Genomic DNA, 14,841 nt, shown 5'->3' on the forward strand with positions numbered 1-14,841 from the left:
GCGGGAAGATTTTCTCGACATTGGACCTGACCCAAGCCTACCAGCACCTCAAGGTCACGGATGAAGCCGCCGCAATTTTGACGATTAACACATCCAAGGGCCTGTACCGTGTCAAGAGGTTGCCGTTTGGCATCTCGGCTGATTCTGCCATTTTCCAGCGATGTATGGAAACCACCCTGGCTGGAATCAAAGGCGTTTGCGCGGACATGGATGACATCATAGTTATCGGTTTGATGCAGGAGGAGCACAATGAGCGCCTGGGTTTAGTGCTTGCAAGACTACAGGCTCAGGGTCTACGAGCCAAAATGTCGAAGTGCCGTTTCGGGCTGCCGGAGGTTGTTTACCTCGGACATAGGATTGACGCCAAGGGGATTTCAGCGATGGACGAGAAGATTAAGGCTATTAAGGAGTTGCCGGAACCTACATCAAAGGCTCCACTGCAATCGTTTCTGGCATGATTTCCTTTTATGACCGGTTCCCGGAGCATCGCGCCACCATTGCCAACGAGCTCTACCAGTTACTCGCCAAGAATGTGCCTTGGAGATGGGAAGCCAAGCATGCCGCAGTTTTCAAACGGCTCAAACAGCTTGTGCTGCAGAAAACTGTGCTGGCTCATTACGATTCATCGAAACCGTTGATCCTCTCCTGCGACGCTTCTACGTATGGCAGTGGCGCAGTTATTGCCCAAAAAGACAGTCAAGGCCGGGAAGCCCCCATTGCTTTTGCGTCCAGAACTCTAACGCCAGCCGAAAGCAACTATTCGCAACTGGACAGAGAAGGTCTTGGTGTCGTTTTTGGGGCCATTCACTTCCACCAGTACCTGGCAGGCCGGCACGTGATTATCTACACCGACCACCAGCCTCTACTTGGGCTTGTGAGTCCCGGGAAACCGGTACCGGCGGTTGTGCCTCCGCGCATGAAGCGCTGGTGCATCAAGCTGGCTGCGTACGACTATGAGCTGGCGTACAGCACCGGCAAGTTCCATCAAAATGCTGATGTCCTTAGTGGGCTTCCTCTGTCATCCACCGATTATGAACCATGGCCTCCCGCTGACGTGCTCATGACGGAAGCACTTCCGAATTCCCCACTATCTGCTCAAACGATAGCCTCATTGACGCAGGAAGACCCGACGCTTCGTCAAGTCTACAATGCGGTCCAAAAGTGCAGGATTCGTGACCTAGCTGCGGACACCTTCAAACCTTTTCGTAAAAAGGACGCCGAGTTGTCGACACTGCGTGGTTGCCTGCTTTGAGGCTCACGGGTTGTGATACCAACGGTGGTTCGACCTGAAGTTTTGAAGCTTATTCATGCCGGTCACAGAGGTGTGGTAGCGATGAAGGCGGTCGCACGCAGTTACGTATGGGGGCCAGCTATCGACCGAGAAATTGAGCGAACGGCTGCTGAATGTATTCAGTGCCAACAGTCCCGGAGAGACGACGCTAGAAGTCCTTTGCCTACTTGGGAACACCCATCGCGCCCTTGGCAGACGCTACATTTGGACTTTGCTGGACCGCTCGAAGGCCGAATGTTCTTGGTCATCGTAGACGCGTGCACCAAATGGTTGCAAGTGCGGTGCGTTCCAAACGCTACTTCGGCAATGGTCATTCTGGAGCTTCGTCGACTGTTTGCTACTTTCGGAATTCCGGAGAAGCTCGTTACTGACAACGGCACTGCGTTCGTTTCAGTCGAGATGACCACCTTTTGTCAGAGGAACGGAATTCGGAAAATCACAAGTGCTTCATACCATCCGGCAACTAACGACTAAGCGGAACGCACGGTGTACGAATTAAAACTGGCACTGGCGCGAGAGAAGAGTACGGACATCAACCTTCGTTTGGCCAGGTTTCTTTTTAAACAACACTCCACTGTCAGTTCGTCAACAAGGAAAAGCCCAGCACAACTGATGCTTGGTCGGGAGTTTCGGACAAATCTACAGCTGCGAGTGCCTACCAGGCCCAACCTCCATCCAGAACACTCCGAAACTTTGAAAAGGGATTGGCAGCCACAGCAGCAAGTTTTCACAAGGAACTTCGGCAATGGGCCTCGGTGGTATCCTGGCGTGCTCCTCGAGAGGAAAGGCCTTCGCTCGTGGTTAGTCGAGACGTCTACTGGACCGGTTCGCAGACACCTGAACCATTTACGCGCAAGGTGGATGAAGTACCCAGGTCAGCTGTCATCTTTACCGATGCCGTTAGCTCTGGACACATTGAATCCAGAGCTAACCTGGAACGAGAGGCTTGATGCTGAAGATAGCACAACCGCTGGGAGCACTTCTGGAGAACAGCTATCGCCCGGCAAAGCAGCATGTCCTCAGCCAGCATTTCAGTGGCGCACAAATCCACCGTGGAATAGACGTCGTCCTGCAAGATACAGAGACTCCAACTAGCAGGGGGGAGGATTGCTATATATGGGTACGCTATGTACCGGGCTAGGGTGCACGTGCCCACGAAAGACGACGACGAAGTCCCGGCGCGCCAGAGCGTGCAGCTGACTGACGCCATGTTTTAGCCGCAGCCAGCGGCTGGATTCTTTCCTGGTTCCTGCAATAAACGGCCTCGAGACTTGACACCTGTCTAGTATACTTACTAAGAAGCGTAGGCCGCCTGGGGCCGCCTGAGGAGTAGGCCGCCTGGGGAGATTTCACCAGATACGGCTGGCCTGCACGTTCCGCTCCCGCTGAGCTGGACAGAAAGCGAGTGGTGGAAAATGGTCCCGTGGAGCCCAGTTCATACGTCTACCACGGCCTCTGCCCTGGCCTCGTCTTCGAAAGGGGTCTCCGGACGTTTAAAGTATCTCGTTGCGTCTTGTATCTCCCGATGCACTCGCCACTACTCACCGCTTGGAAAAATCAACTACGTCAAGCAATATAAGACTACCAAAAATGGCCACACGCAAGTCCATTTCAACCCATGTATGCCACTATTCAAGCCTCGCTTTACGTCGATTACTACACAGCCTTGCACCCGCATTTTTTTTTTATTTTTGGTAATCTCCGAACAGTATTAGTTCAGATGAACAATTGTATTTTTTTCGTTAATTTTCCATTTTTAGTTTTTCACATTTGTGAATCTTTATTTGCGTGGGGTGCTGGATTTAAAACGGGTGCATGATTTAGTTTATTCAATTTCAGTTGCCTTTTTTACTTGTTTTTGTTTTTGTTTTGCCACGTGAGGCCGTAGATTTGACACTTCTGACAGCTGTTTTCCGTTTTTAAAATCTGTGTTGTTTGTTTCAATTGTTTCTTATTATTCTTCTTATTCTTATTGTTTCTTACAACCCATGCTCTATTTTTTCTATAAACATGTTCACTACTGCACCCAAGAAGGGCATTATCTGAACAAGCTCTTCATTATGTATATTCTGTTTATATATATTTTTTTCATCCTGTCTTGCCAGTTTAATTTGCTCTCTGTATTTTTCCCCTGTTCTGTTTCTTGCTCTGTATTTATGGATTTTCACAAATCCTTGTGAATATGAGATATTTTTGTTCTGGATTACCATGAGAATATTGCGTATGATGCACTGTGCGTTTTCGTTCTATGCCTTGAATAGGGGGACTCGGACGTCCCTCAACTGATTTTCGTTCACTATTTAGCCGGGCCTTTATTATTCCTTTATTAATTCCGTGTTCCCCATAATAAAAAAAACAAAAAAAATCGGGGAACGAAACCCGCTCCAGCCAAGCTATGGTAGGTTAACAGCCAATAAAAAATAAATAAAAAGGAGCGATAGCCCAAAAATATATTTTTTTGTAGAAACCAATTTGTAGATGAGAAAAAAAATGATACTTAGCACCAAACCAAACTCTCCACGCTTACCCAAATATCAGGCAGCAAACTAATAGCGAACTGGTGAAGCACCAATGACAAAAATAAATCAGAATCAGTACAAATAAAACATACACACTAAGGCAGCCCCGCACACTGCGAAATGAAAAGGTAAACAGTGCACATATTATGTGGCATCGCACAGTACCGAAAAGCGGTCTACAACGCGATATAGCTGACACCAGTGAACAAAAAGTGGCAATTATGACTAGCTTGTGAAAGCATATCTCGCAAAATTTCAAACGCGGGGAGAAACAGCATGCCGCTATATCCTTGTACACTGCATAAGAAAAAGACAGACAAAACTCAGTGCATGTTGCGCTTGAACGAGAGAACTCCAGTCCCACAGCGAATCAGGATACGGTAGCCAGCACAATTCTGCAGCCCCGCACACTGCACACATCATACTACAAAATGCTGTTCATGTGATATTGCAGCCCCGCACACTCCAAAGAACAAAAGCCAGTCACACTAACACGAAAAAAAAACTGACCACATCACTCGCGGAGAAGTACATCTTGGCTCGGGTTGCTGGATATCTGTCACACTTTAGGCAGTGCCTTTGAAATAAACTCAACGAGTTCCGTTAAAATTTTTACTGCTACACAGTCATTCAATACTGTCCGTAAATGAGGTGGTTCCAGTGCTTTTCTTATTACATTGTGGAGTCGTCGAACGTACACAACTGTTCTTGTACAATCTTGTAAATAGTGAGAAATGGAAGGTGCGTCTTGTCCACAGAAGCATCGACATGTTACCGTCAGTTGTAACCTATAAAAATAATGTGGGAACCGTCCATGTCCAGTGATCAACTGAGTTAGCTTTTTTAGTGGAGGGAAGAAAGAGGGAATGTCCAATACAATGGGTATCCATCTGTACAGTTCTGTGTCGGTATTTTCCGTCGACCACCTTCGCTGCCATTGCAGGTGACCCTCTTTTGTTAATCGAAATCTCATCATGCGTTTGGACAGTCTACCGCGGGCATATTCTCCTCTCGTAGCCGCACTTGCCGCCACCATCTCCGCCAGCTCGTTACCCCAAACACCTGAGTGTCCCGGTACGTGATAAAGATGAACAGAAACAACATTCGCGAGAGAAAGGATGGCTATTTTCAATTGGTGAACTACGGTGGATTGATTAAACGGGTTGTCAAGGGCGGTTAGGACAGAGAGGCTGACGGTGTAGATATCAGTGTTGTACGGAACGGCGTTACAAGGAACGGCGTTTCTGGAACTAGTTCCTTTTTGGAGGAACGGAGGAACGCCACCGTTTCATTAAGGGTCGGTGGAACTGTAACGGTAACTCGTTACGTTTTTGAAGGAACGGCAGGAACGGCGTTCCTGCCGTTACATCGCTAGGATTTGGCTGTTTTTGATGCCAAGGCTCGAGTACAAAAATCCCCAAAGCGCTACTGCGTTTCTCTTCGTATAAGTTGGTCAGTTTGCCCGCCCTTCAGCCGTACGTGCTTCGTCGAATGTCAAAGGCAGAAGAATAACCATGCAACAGGCCGCAGCTTGTACTTGCTTTCATGCTGGTTGCTTACGCGGCGTTCGACGGGTGAATAGCGTAGCCGCGAGAATGCTTTTCACCCTTCACAATTTGTCTGGAGAGGCCAGCATGCGCGTCTGGCCGATAGAATTGTTCCCTGGCGGGGAAAGAATAGAGAGCTTTAGCAGTCCGTCCGTTCTGTCGTATGCGTTGTTACTGGGTTGACCGGGACCCGGCTGGGCACTCGGGCATTCATCACGGTAGGGGGATTAGTTCCACGGACCTGCCTTCTCCATGCCCGTTCCTCCGCACCCTTTCTAGTCGCCCTTCCACGCGCTCAGGAGCAGACCGGTTCCGGAAACCCGGTAACAACGTAGCCAACGAAACGGACGGACTGCTAAACGCGATCCGGACTTTTCGGTGTCCAACATTTCGGTCCAGGACGTTTCGGTGTGGAAATCTCTCTGCACGGACATTTTGGTGCACGACGTCTTGGCCCACCAGACATTTTGAGTGAGGGGATGTACCAGACATTCTTTGAACATTTTAGCTTTAATATTGTAATTTCGTGACTTAATATGATTTTATGTTCGAGCCTTGTGCTTGCGCCGCCGTTCGTGGAAACGAACGGCGGTGTTTCGTTTCCTGGCGGAGCATTGCCACCCTGGCGGAGCATTGCCACGTGAAACCCAATTTCTGTAGCAGATGGTAAAAATTAACGTTGTTAATTTGGATCCGTTCAACCATTTTTTATTATTTTAACATTCATGTGAACAAGTCTAATACTTTAAGTGTTACCAAAGCGCTTTCCTTTCACTTCACCCAACGGTGCAAGACGCTGCTTCTTTTAGTCTATTCCCCCCCCCCCCCCCCCCAGCAAAACTTCCGCGAAAAAACAACAGAAAAACGAGGTCGATTAGGCGCGTGGGCATTTCGTTTTAATTATTCTCTCAATCAATCTCGCCCTCGTTGCATTCGGTGTCAGTTCTACTTAAAACTAACAAAGCAACGATCGCACTTACGGTGGCGTTACTTAGAGGAGGGGAAAGCTGAGCCCCGCCGGCAATCATCCCCCTAAGTAGAGAGAGAGGGGTGTCGCTTGTGTTTCACCATTGCATCGACTGGACTTCGAAAACTTGAAGGCGACTGTTGCCGCTCTCGTACCACTAGCCTTTTCATTTTTTTTTTTTTTTGCTCTTTATAATGGGAGGAAGCGATGTATACCTGGGGTGTCCATGATATGCGCGACTTGATGAGTTAATTCCCAAGGGGGCGACTGAAGGCGCAGAAAGAGCGATTCTTGGAGTGGGGGCGCCGTCGATATGACGCGACGCGCGGAAGTGCGTAGCCAGGAAACGATAGTGGCCATTGTGTTCTCACCGGCTTTTTGGGTGGCTTTTTGTGTCACATTATAGAGGTTTCGTGCGCCCATGGTGAATGTAAAGCTTTTTCTCTGTTTTCAACGCGAAGTGTGCTATGTCATTGTTCTGAATGTATCACCCAATTCCTGCAAAAGCGTCCGCTAAAAGGCTAGCAGTATGTTCTAAATAAAAAAAATAAAAAATCACTGCGGTGACGCTTCGGAGACCGTGAACACCACCCCGCCAGTAGGATTTTCAGGGGAAACCGAAAATAATATGGCTGAAAAAGAAATCTGGTCGAGATTCGAGCGTACAGGCGGGAGGTGGGAGGGGGTGGGGGCGCTAGAACAAAGAATTAAAATGTGGTAAATGTAGGCTTGTAAACATTAAACGAAGGTTGGTTGTCCCGAAAACAATGGGTGGAATTTGTATGCACAACCAGTACGCGCTTAATCAGCATTTAGGACATTAGAACCTGCGGCTGTTTTCCAAAAGGCCCGTTTTTCCTCCCCGACAATATCCTAGACCAGTGTTCGTGAATTCATTTCAGCAAGGCAGCCCAGCCTACGTAATACTCTTCATAAGGTTTTCTTCACTCTGGGGGGCTAGCTAATGTTTGTTTCTTTTTGGATATTGAGTGTGCATGTAATTCATGTAATTTGAGGGTGTGTAATTAAAAAAAATACAAGAGAGGCGGTAGACCATCGTAAACACGGGTAATTGTCTTAGCTAAAAAAGAGCGTATATTAATTAAAAACCTGTCATAAATGAAAAAAAAACGTGAGCTAAAGAATTCAATCGGCTGCATAACACGTGTCCCTAGGAAGAGGTATTAAACAAAAATATATAAATGTAGAATTTCTAAAAATACCTGGCAAACATCGAACATGGCATCAATCAAGAAAATAAATTTACTGCTCCAGATTGTTGTCCGTAACCCACGTTAAGCGGAAATAAAAATATAATGGCTTTCGCAAACAGGCAAGCACCGGATTATTTGGTCGCCGAAAAGTCCGTACACCGAAATGTCCGTACATCGAAACGTGCGTGCACTGAAACGTGCGTGCACCGAAACGCCCGTACACCGATATGTCCGTACACCGATATGTCCGCACCGAAATATCCTGCACCGAAATGTCCTCGAGCCGTCTGGAGTTTGTCCGGTGCTCCCTGAAAAAATTCGCCTAGGAGCGTTTCTTTTGATTATCTTTATCTCCAGATAATCTGCTGCCGGTGGTGTTAATATTCGTATAATATACGTAGTTCGATGTGATTTTTAAATGCCTCACTTAATTTCGACCCAGGATTATCCGACACTATATTTTAATTTAAAAACCTAATTGTAACGTTAATGCAACGACACGTTCCAATTTTCGAAGTGGAACTGGAACGCGTTACTTTCGCAATAAAGGAACTTGTAACGGGAACTCGTTTCAAAATTGGCAAGGAACGAGGAACGGGCTTTCGTTCCTATTTTGGAGGAACCTGTACAACAGTGGTAGATATTAACCGGAGAAGAAGGTGGATTATCAATTAAAAACTGAAGTAGTTTGTTCAGGGCTAGTGCTTCTACGTCGAACGAAGAGGTTGGGGTAACGAGCCGGTAACGGCGCACTGCTTTAATAGAATCAGGCCCACACAAGATAACAAAGCCAGCTCCAGCTGAAGTAGAAGTATGCGACCCATCTGTGTAGGCGTGTAGGCCAGGGATTCGTAATCTTTGGTTAGCATCGGCAGCATTAAGCCTCCCGCTGCTAATTCGAATCAATCTGGCTGGATGAGTGAGAGAGTCAATGGGAAGGTCTACGTCGGATGGTTCGCAATTAATCGAGTTGAACGTGATGGATTGCCGCTCAGAAAACAGGAGAAACATCAGTACTTGGATGCCTAGGTGTATGTCTAGAGGTAACGTATTAGCTATTACCTCTAGAGCAGCCGTTCTTGTTGTCGTGTACGCTCCTGTGACCGCAAACAGTGCAGATCTGAGAAGCGAGCGTACTCTTGCCCGAAGCATGGAGTGTTGACTCGTATACCACCACGCAGGAGCGGCGTACGAAACGGCTGGCATCACAACCAAATGATGTAATAGACGAAGATGCTCTCTATTTACAATGGTGTGCATGCGACTGAAGCGTATCATGGAGACCGCAAGGTTTTCGACGATGGTTTTGAGGTGATTAACGTGAGCGACAAAGGTTAAATGGTTGTCGAAAACAACCCCAAGGAGCCTCATCTGAGGCACATATCGTAACGACGTCCCGTAAAGTCTCACTGTGGGTTTTCGGCTTGCTCCTCGTTCTCCTCTCGAAACCAGTCAGCAGGAACATTTCGTCGGATTAATCCGAAGTTTGGCGTTGTTGCTCCAAGTAGTAATTCTCTCCAAGGCTTGGCGAGCCGCTGTCTCAAGCTGCCTTCGCGTATGGCCATGTATGACAACGATCGTGTCATCCGCGTATGCCTCAAGATATACGTTATCAGGCATCGGAAGAGAGAGCAGAGAATGGATATAAGCATTCCATAAAAGCGGGCTTAAAGGTGGACCTTGGGGGCTTCCCTTTGTAGCTGCATGGGTAATGCTTCCGGAGTGGGAAGGAAATGACATTGTTCGGCCCTCCAAAACGGAATGCAATAGCCGGTATATATTGCTAGGGCACCGTTGCGACCGGAAGAAATATAGAAGCCCGGGATGCCAAATTGAGTCAAAGGCGCCGGCAAAGTCCAAAGATATGGCCAAAGATAAATCACCTTTATCCCTGCGTTCTTGCATGGAGCGACGGAGATCCGCCAAGGCAGTTGTCGTATTCTTCCCCTTAGTAAAACCATACTGGTGAGGATGGAGGAGACCAGATTGATAAAGGAAGAAGTATAAACGGGAATTTAGCATCCTCTCAAGCAGCTTCCCCAGCATAGATGTAACAAAAATTGTTTGGTATGAAGAGGGTTTATGTCGTGGCCTTCCATGTTTTAAAAGGAACGTAACCCGGGCAATTTTCCACTGGGACGGAAGGTTTCCAAGCTGAAGGCAGGTGTTAAACAGATTGAGGAAGAATGGGGAAATTTGGGTAATTAACAGCTGAGTCATAAGAGTAGTAATACCGTCAAATCCAGGGGATGAATTAGGGTTCAGGCTGCGGGCGGCTGCTCGTAATTCGGTTTGGGTGAAGTACACGTCTTGGTGATCCGTCTGATATGGTGTGTGGGCAACAAACGTGCGTAATGCCATTTGAGCCAACGTATCACTCTCCCTCGTATACTCTGATATGAGCGTTTTTAGAAGAAGGTCGTCAGATTGTATGGTGCGAGTTGTAGAGCTGCCGTCAGCTTGCGGAAGAGGAGGCAATACTGTTGGAACTGTATAGCGGCGAAATGCGGCTTCAAAGGGACGCCCGAATAAGCTTCTTCTTGTTTCCCATGAACACGCCTGTCTTGCTGCAGTGACCTTCGCTTCTTCTATGTGAATCCTGTAGTCACTGAGGACTTTGTAATAGGTAAACTTGAGATGTGCTCGTTCAAGCGCATCCTTGCATCGCTGAAAATGCCGACGTAGAACACGAGCTGCAGACCTCTCCTTAGCAAGGGAATCGGTCCACCACATGTTTCCACTGTGTTTTTTTGGGACGCTCTCGTACTTCTTTTTGACACGATCAAACTTTGTATAAAATGCATTAACTGCAGAATCGAGGGCTTCGGGCGTGGCAAAGCATTGCGGATCGATATCGTGAAACCAAGGATCACTTGTCAAGTGCTCAATCATGTGACGTGTAGCCGCTTTCGTTAGGCGTCTCTTACGAGGAAATGTAACCGACAGAGGGCTAAAAACTATTAAGCGATGATCTGACAAAGAAGGCGTGTCATGGACTTTCCAATGATGACCACCTTCCCAAACAGGGCCAAGCACCATCGTCAGGTAAATCCACGACTCTGCATACTGATTCAGAAATGTCGGCGGTGATGTCGGATCATTCAGTAGTTGCAGTCCAGTGGCAAGCAGAAAATGTGCCCACGAGTGTTTAATACGGTGCCACCTCACAAGGGGTTTCGGGAATTGAAATCCTCTGCCAGTACCATATTGACACAATTGTAGCACTCGATGACATCATTCAGTATAGTGAGTATGTAATCTAGTGGAACGGACGGCGCAGCATATGCAGCAATCAAAAGCATAATAAATTCCTTGTGTTGTATTTTGATTGCAACCACGTAAGGAGCCAAATAAACAGGAAAGACGTCAAAGCTTCGTCGAGGCAATAAAATCATACAATGAGGAGCCTCCTGATTGAAAAACGTGAGGTAATGGTGCGGCACTCCTGGTACGGTTCACCCCCGGGCGTATGGATCAGAAATAAAAGCCACGCCAATGTGATGCGCCTCGATGAAGTCAACTAAATGAGAAGTTGCAGTGCGCGTGTGGTTGAGGTTAGCTTGCAGGAAATTTAGCGTAGCCATAATAAATAAATGAAGTGAAAGGGCTTGTGGAAGTACTTTAGGCGGTGGATGGAACGCAGAGAGCGGGCGTAGAAGGCAGGTCGTAAGTTGTTTTCGCTTTTAGCCTAGAGATTCGAAACGCAACCGTGAAGCAACGTGGCGCATTAAAAGCGTGGTCGAACGGCCGACCCGCTGCTCGACACTCCCTGCACACCACTTTTTCCTGATCAGTCACTGGGCACTCTGCCGACGCATGAGAATCCGCACAATAGGCACAGCAAAGAATCTGCGCATTGCATCTTGTTGCGACATGTCCGTATGTGCAGCACCTATCACAGGCAGCCACATAGAAGTTTTCTTTAATTGGACAAGAAGTCCAACCAACCAAGATTCGTTCCCTGTCCTTCAATAATATATAGACCGATGGAGATACTTCTACAATGTGCACATTATTACTAGACCGGTCTTTGAAATATGTACGATGCTTGAACTCTTGCTCAGGAATGTTGAGATTGTTTCTGGCATTTATGTTACTCCTTAGCAACGCAGGAACTACACTGGGGTCCACCCCAGATATCTTGAATTGAGGTAGGCGGCGGGGAGGTCGGGATGTCTTCAGTGCAGTCTTTAGGTGAGCATGGGATTCTATCGCCCTTTGTAGGTTGCCTATTGAAGCTTGATCGGCTGATACGACTGTCAGACCAGAGCGTGTGGGGATGAGCTTTACTTGCTTCACTCCGATTTCAGAGGGGTCATTTCCAAAAGTAGATTTGAGCATGGCAGTAATCTCGGGGCCTGGGTTAACTGTTGGAAGGAGAGGAGCGAGGTGTAGAACGTAGTTTGGATTATTCGTTGGAGTTGAGGGTCTAGCAGCAGCTTCATTGTCCTTATGACTAAATGGACGTGGCACAGGCAACGAGGAACTGCCAGAATGAACAGCCGCTTGTGAACTGCGTATGGCCTCCACATACGATTGCTTCGCGATGAGTGGGGAATCCTGGGCCTCGGCATTCTTGCGAAAAGAATCCGCAAGTTGAGTGCGTAGTTCCTTGATCTGGCCTTCAGAACGTGAGAGCCGCATGCATAACACTATCATCCCGTGCTGAAATCTCTCGAAAGTTTCGAGTACCTTCCTTCGGGCACTGACAGGTATTTTGTTACCTGGATCGTTTAAAATGGTCGATAGCTCTACAATGTCGCTCCCAAAAAGGCGAGATACGTCTTCCTCTGGCGTGGTCGATAAAGCCGATCTGTTCTGGCCATCCTGCAGCGTTTCTATTGGCAATTGCTCCTGATGGCGGTTATCCTGACTATCCCCTTCTTCATGACGTTGATAGATTTGGAGCTCAGGGCTTGAAGTGCGCTCCGGGCTAGCTGAGGTACGTATCGAGCTAGTACTAGTGTGGCCTGTGGGATTGGCCAAATTGAGAGGGGTATGTGTTCCGCTGCTTCCGGACTGTGTTCCCAGCATTCTTAGGAATGCGAGCCGCACTAGTGACGTGACACGTTGCAGAAAACCTGCCAGCTGCTCACCGACGATAAGTAAGATCGAACATCATGGCAGGTGACAGTGCAATTGCATTGGCTTGGCAGCAAGGCATGTCTGCAAGCTGACGGTAGGCTTAACAGGTAAAAGCGTCCTGGAAGCACACAAGTTGCGTAAACAGCAAGCGACCAGCTCACCGAGACTCCCACGTTGTTTAGCAAACTTCTCGCACCAAAGACGAGGACAGGAGAGAGTTGCAAACTCGAAAATATCTACACGATCACAGAGCCTACCCGCAACATTTTTTTGGCGATTAAAATAAATCCTAGTTTGACTTTTACTTTGATTTATTACAACGATCAAATATCTTAACTTCGCCAACTACCCATTTCGCACAGATACAAGGGGTTACACGTTTCGTGTTACGAAGGGATTTCACTGGGGTAAGGGCTAAGAATGCTTACGCTGTAAAATATACTTCAAACGCGTGATCAGCGAACATTGGTTTACCCAGCTTGGTTTACAAACCAGCAGGGGAGCTAGCAGAGGTGAAGCTCCGGAAAAGGAGCTCATCGCTGAGCTACGAACGGTTCTGTAGTGGGCGAAGCACGCACTATACTCGGTTACAACTCAAGAACGGCACCACCTCATGTAGTGTATCACTCCGCCAAAGCGCCGGACCCGTGACGTCAGGGCGCGCGCGTTTTGAAAGAATTTGCTATGAATGCGTGATATCTCTGCCTTGCCTCACGCAGTTTGTTTGTCGTCACTGGAGTCGTTTATAAGCATATTAAGTCCAACAAATCACGGGAACGGCTCACGCCATGTTCAGAATATTCCCAGTAACGCCCTACTTGCGCCGCGCGGTGAAACATCCGGCTACGGTGATAAGGCACAGCGGCAACTTCCGGTGGTTTGAGATGAGGTTGAGGGCAATGGATCAACGAAGGCGGGCAGCTAAGGTTTTTAGGTACCTATACTTCAAAAGCGTGGACACGCAGTGGTTAAGAAAAACTAGAAGGCTAACGATCAAATACGGAAAGAACAGTGGAGAATATAAAACAGCCAAGGTTACCAAAAGAGAGGCAAGGCAGATTGAAACTAATAAATGGAGGGGAAAAATGGAAGCTAAAACGTCGTTAGAGATGTACAGGGCTGAAAAGATGAACATCAGAAAGGAAAATTTCTACGATAATTCCCAGGGCAGTGTTTTGCTTTTTGAGGCTAGAGCAGGTTGCCTGCGAACTAAGAGTTTTGTGGGGAAGTATTCACAAAATTATGGGGTATGCGTGGTCTGCGGAAAAGGTACAGAAACGATGCGGCACATAGTGTTAGAATCTGAGGGTATCCATCCAAATCTACATGAAGGGAATATTGGGCTTCCAGAAGCCCTAGGATTTAAGGGTATCACAGAGGAAGTTAACTTTAAGGCTGTCGAGGGGACGAAAAGAAGATTAGAATGCTGGTGGACGAAAACCAGAGAGGGGAATATTGCCTAGGACAGTTACCACCTGTAACAGGGAAAAGAAAGTATTTCGGGCCTAATAAGCTTTCGTGCCTGCCCTAAGCAGCGCCAGTATTCAAACCAAGAGTGTAAAACATGGTTATATTGGTCCTTTTTGGTAAGATGACATGTCATCACCCCGATTCAAAGGGGAAACCAATAGCAATCATCAATCATCATCGGTGCCGTTCGTAAGTTGTCACCGAGTATAGCAACCCCGCGGCCGCCCTTTCCGTCACCTTATGTCTCTCTCCCCTTAAGCTCGGTTAACGTTCATACAACGGGTCTGAAACGCCCTAGAACTTCTCGCCTAGAAACGAGTAATAATATCTGCAAATCTCGCCGTCAAACGCTTCATACGTCACACAAGCTTTCAAACGGGAGTCAACTATAAATACAGAAAACCGCAGCGCTGGTCCCGAAGAACAGGGGTTTTGCTCGAAAGCCCGCGCTCGGCGCGCATGCACACAATGAGCTGCGGCCGCCTCCGCCGGTGGACATGTGGATACATGAGTGTCCGGCTCGCTGCGTAAAATGGAAACACGCTGCGTAAAATGGAAACATAACAACAATGAACATGCTAACATAACGGAAACGCAACGTAAACCCACATGGTCTCCATTCAAATCATCGGTGGTCATCGGATGTCATCGGCGGAGCGGCGCGGTGGAACGGCGGCGGAACGACTGAATGGAGCGGCGCAGTTACCGCGTTTATATGTAGCGGAATGAGAGAGAGCAGCGCATGCGC

This window comes from Haemaphysalis longicornis, unplaced genomic scaffold (assembly GCF_048455015.1).
Source record: "Haemaphysalis longicornis isolate Haplotype H1 unplaced genomic scaffold, Haemaphysalis longicornis Haplotype H1 scaffold_1, whole genome shotgun sequence".
Taxonomy (NCBI): domain Eukaryota; kingdom Metazoa; phylum Arthropoda; class Arachnida; order Ixodida; family Ixodidae; genus Haemaphysalis; species Haemaphysalis longicornis.